This window comes from Sphaerodactylus townsendi, linkage group LG03 (genome assembly GCF_021028975.2).
Source record: "Sphaerodactylus townsendi isolate TG3544 linkage group LG03, MPM_Stown_v2.3, whole genome shotgun sequence".
NCBI lineage: Eukaryota > Metazoa > Chordata > Lepidosauria > Squamata > Sphaerodactylidae > Sphaerodactylus > Sphaerodactylus townsendi.
The window spans coordinates 63,099,737-63,104,625 of record NC_059427.1 but is presented as its reverse complement, the minus strand read 5'-3'; the positions used below and the strand labels follow the sequence as shown (position 1 = coordinate 63,104,625).

The following is a 4,889-nucleotide window of genomic DNA, read 5'->3' as shown; positions in this document are numbered from 1 at the left end:
TGGTAGTGTCACTGTTTTTCAAGGCAAGAGTTCTAGCTATCAAATTTTTAAACACACTGAATTTGTAAAAATATGTGAAGGAAAAGATTAAATCACAAAAGGTTGTGAAATGCCAGTGACTTTCACTCATCTATAAAGTATGCTGTAAAGTTATCCACCTGTGTATTCGGTAAACTGTTCCATCATGGGGTTTAAGTGATAAGACAATTTCAGAATGGCTGTCTACTTGTCACAGAAGCCACCAGGTTGCCTTCCTGTAACTCTGGAATAAAAACAAGGAATTTCAAAAGGTCCAAGTTTATCTCACTCCCGCAGCTTCTATTCTGCCGTGACAAAAGAAACCTGCTTACATTCTCTCTTGTGTGCAACGATTAAAGTTACTGGCAGTAGTATAGGATGCAATAGAAAAAAAGGACTATTGGGACATTTACCTCCTTGAGAATTTCAACTCTAACAATCTTTGTAGGTGCACAACGAACACCACAGGAAAATCATTTCTGGTGGTTGGTGATTTAAAAGGGAACAGAACAAAAAAGAGTATAAACAGAATGGCAGCATAATTTTGAAAGTTTTAATTCATAGTTTTGAAAGTTTTGATTCACAGATTCACAACACAGCCACACTGCCTAAGGGGAAGAAGGGTCATCTGAAACTATTCAGGGTTAAAACGACATGGAAGCAAAGGATTCTGAAATATTTACAAATATTTAAATGCACACACCTCAGACTATTACATTAGTCCAGGGGTCCCCAAACTTTTTAAACAGGGGGCCAGTTCACTGTCCCCCAGACTGTTGGAGGGCCGGACTAAAAAAAACTATGAACAAATTCCTATGCACAAATGATTGTAAAATGTTTGATTTCACCTTTCAGCCTTTCTGTCATGGTCTATTTTTAGAACAGTGACCAAAGTATGTCCAGTACAGGGTGGGCTCCAAATATTGTTGGGGAGGCTGTGGAATACCTTCCCCTGTAAAAAAAAAAAAAAGCAGAACTTTCCCAATGAAGCATTCCATCTAACCTAGGATCAGGTATCTTCCTGGGTTCTTTCCTCCCTAGCAGCCAGCGAGCGATTCACCAGCCTGGCTGATGCCAATGGGAGTGAGGCAGAACAGAAAGCCTGAGAGCAACACATGGAGTAGCTGAGAGGGAAGGGCGGAGCAGGCGTTGCCACATGTAAGGTTTCCAACTCTGGGTCAGAAAATTCATGGAGATTTGGGGGTGCCATCATGTAACTGCAATCAACAGCCGTTGGGGCCGGTTCCTCCTCTCCCTCGAGCCCCCACTGCACATGAATGGAGCCATCGCCGCCATGCCTGGCGGGGCCGGATAAATGCTTTCTGGGGGCCACATTTGGCCCCCGGGCCGTAGTTTGGGGACCCCTGCATTAGTCTCTTAATATTCAGAATACCTTGTAGAACTTTGCAGCCTTTTTGCCAACCTTCTTAACAACCAGCCCGACACAATGCATCATTCTACTAATTAAAAGGGCACACGATTACCTCCTTGGCTGAACTCCTTTCATTGGCGTGGAAACTCTATGCAAGTTTACTTGTGGAGTAAGTCGTGAGTTCAGTAGGGTTTCTAAGTAAGGGTGTGTGGAATCTAGTACCAGGAAAGGGATCGACAACTCGAATACACATTTTTAAAAGAACTTGAGAGACTCTCCAACCTCCATGCAGCAATTCAGAAAGGACTAGGTGTGAATCTGCTGGGTGGAGGGGGAGGGAGAGTCTGGGGCATCGTTCCTAAACTCAGACAGGACCCAGGGGGAAGGAGGAGGAGTATGGGGGGTGATTTTCCATGCTCCCTGCCCCCTGCTCCCAGTTCAGTTGGCTGCAAAGAGCAGCCCGCTGAAAAAGCAGCCTGGCGCCCAGCAGCCGCCGCCGCCAAGCCTGGCCCGGTGAGACTGGCCCGGCAGTAGCTCCTGCTGAGTCTGGCGGGCTGGGGTGGGCGGAAAGGGTCTGGGAACACAATGGTGTATGCCCAGGGTGCAGTGCCACCTGGCCCCATTGTAGCTACGCAACTGGGGTGAGAACATGCCTTGGTAATATCTGCTTTGCGTGAAAACTGCCAGAACCAGTAGTTGAAAAAATCAGTCAGAGCTCCAACTCTTTTTGAAAGATATGGTGGTGTAAGGGTCACTTGGCTCCTTGAGCCAATCCCCCCTCAATTGCACTATCAGTCACCTTAAAAGGTAATCCACAAGATCTTCCAATCTTCAAGGAATCTTTTCAGAAAGTAGGGGTGGACTGCTAATGGAGGGTAGTGAGAAAGCCTCCCTTTGAACAACTAGCAGTAACTGTGACCTACTCTGGTTCTGACTAATATATTTAATTTATATATTTAAACATTCTGGAACAATAAAACAAAAGGGTGACTTTCTGATGCCTGCTGAAATCTCCAGTTGCAGCCCAGTTCTTTCTGTTCACAACTATGTATATGTAATAACTAGGAGTCTCAGGGGAAAGAGCATTCACATCCACATCAAAAGAAACATGCAGTTAATTTAAATATAGATCTAAGATTCTACAAAGTCTTCTGGATAGCCAAAAGATTTATTTCAAGGTTTGCTTTATCGCAAATGAGAATGAAGTTCAGCTACGTACATCATACTGCAGGAAATCCTAATTACAACACAGCCTAGATCTATTTATTTAAAACATATGTATCTTGCCTTATCTCCTTAGACTCAAGGCAGCTAACAAGACAAAAGCAGTAGACAGTAATGAAAAGTCATTGCCGCATCACCTACAGTAAATTCTTCAGGCTTCAATTCTCTAGGGAAAAAGTCGTGCTATGGTAAAGAATAGAAATGGTTATCAAACATCAACCAGTGCAAAAGATAATTAACATTAGGCTGTGGCATAATTCAGCTACCTTAAAGGCCACAGCATAAATGAATAGTAGCATTCATACTACATTCTGGAGGGAATTCAAAAATGTCTAAGGATTCTGATTAAATGTTTACAAAGCTCATGTATTCATTTTTATACACAGCTTTTCAAGCAAAGGGCCCTTTGACTTGCTCAGAAGCAGCATAGACTGTACTCTCTGAGACCAGGGAAAAAGACATTGAGAAAAAGGTGAGCTCTGGTTTTTTTCTGGGGGTTATCCTTAAAGCTCAATCCTTATCTGGTGTGTGTGTGTTTTTGAGGGCTTGTGTGTTTGTTTTTTGAGGGCTTGGGGAAGTTTTGGTCTGTATGGGAGGCTGTGTGTTTGCCTCAAGCTGTTGAGGGGTGGGAATTCTGTTTAATCACCCAACCAATTTGAATCAACTGCCACTTGCTGCCACTTGCTTAGAAGCAGTGGAGCGCTGTAGGCGCATGCAGTTCTTATCAGTAAGGACTCATCTTTGCAGAGATAGCAAAACATAAGGTAGTGATTAGGGCAGGGGTAGGGAACCTTTAACACTCAAAGAGCCATTTGGACCTGTTTTCCATGGGAAAAGAAAACACTTGGAGCCGCAAATAATTTTTGACATTTAAAATAACAATAACACTGTATATATTGGGGTTTTTTTACCTTTTACTCCACTCATTCTGAGAAGCACATGGATGTGTCCACCCTGCTGCCTGCAGGGCGGGCAAGGATGGGGCCAGCGGCTCGGCCTCACTGGCCACCGGGAAAGCGCCTGCCCCGTTCCAACGGGGCAGGCGAGAGAGGAAGCCCGTGGCGCGGCCCAGCCGGCTGCAGGCAGTTGGTGCGCCCGCCCTGCTGCCTGCAGGGCGGGCAAGGATGGGGCCAGCGGCTCGGCTCGTGGAGCCGCAGTGCAAGGGCAGAAGAGCCGCATGCGGCTCTCGAGCCGCAGGTTCCCTACCCCTGGACTAGGGGCAAAAGTCTTAAATCCTTAGGTCATGGTCTGGAGCTCAGTGAACAGGGCTGGGCTATAAAGCAGCAAGGTTAACTTGGATTTTTGGTGGTCAAGTGTAGAAGGGGACTTTTGAAAGGGAGGCCCAGAAATCTGTTCGGCAGAATTTAAGACACCTAAATGTGGATAATTAAGGAGTTGCTGCTGTCACCTGCAACAGCTGTGGAATGTTTGCTTTTCTGCCAGAGAATATGGGTAGCTACACCTGCAGTAAGTGCAAGTTGGTTACTTTGTTAGAATAGAAGGTACAGCAGCTTGAAACATAAGTACCTACACTTCAGCACATTAAGAACAACAAGATTTTCCTGGACAGAATGGAGCAGATGGTACAGGGTAAAAAACACACCGGGGACAATTGGGGAAATGCAGAGGCAGATGGTTCAACCCATGAAATGTCACCTGCAAAACTCCAGAGGAGATGTGTGGTGGTAGGGGACTTCCTGCTAAGGGGAACAAAAGCAGCAATTTGCAGGCCTGACAAAATGTATCGAGAGGTGTGCTGTCTCCCTGGGGCAAACATCTGTGATGTCACAGAGAGGCTGAGATGACTTTTCAAGCCCACCAACTGTTATCCCTTCCTTTTAATCCACATCAGAACAAATGACACTGCTAGACATAGGTTATGGGACATCAGAAAGGATTTTGAGGCTCTCAGAAGGAAGCTGAAGGAACTGGATGCACAGGTTTTATTTATTTATTTGTTTGTTTGTTTATTTATTATCGCATTTATATATCACCCCATCCCCTAAGACTCTGGGCGGTGAACAACAAGTGTTACAAAACAGTAATAACAATATCAATAAAATTAATATAATTAACATCATTAAAATATAAAATTACAGGTTGTCATTTCATCTCAACTTCCAGTTGGATACCATGGGCCAAGGCGGGAAATAAGAATAGTGGAGGTGAATAACTGGCTTCGCAGGTGGTACCGCCAGGAATGTTTAGGCTTCTTGGACCATGGTCTGTGGTTTCATGAAGAGGGACTACTGGCAAGGGACAGGTTTTAACTCAC

At 44.9% G+C, this 4,889-nt stretch overlaps 1 protein-coding gene across 5 annotated transcripts in view; it reads right to left on the bottom strand.

The window, feature by feature from the left end:
* The window catches only part of LOC125428255 (centromere protein P), a 216,178-nt gene that overhangs the window by 122,273 nt on the left and 89,016 nt on the right, over positions 1–4,889 (bottom strand). The window lies entirely within an intron of this gene.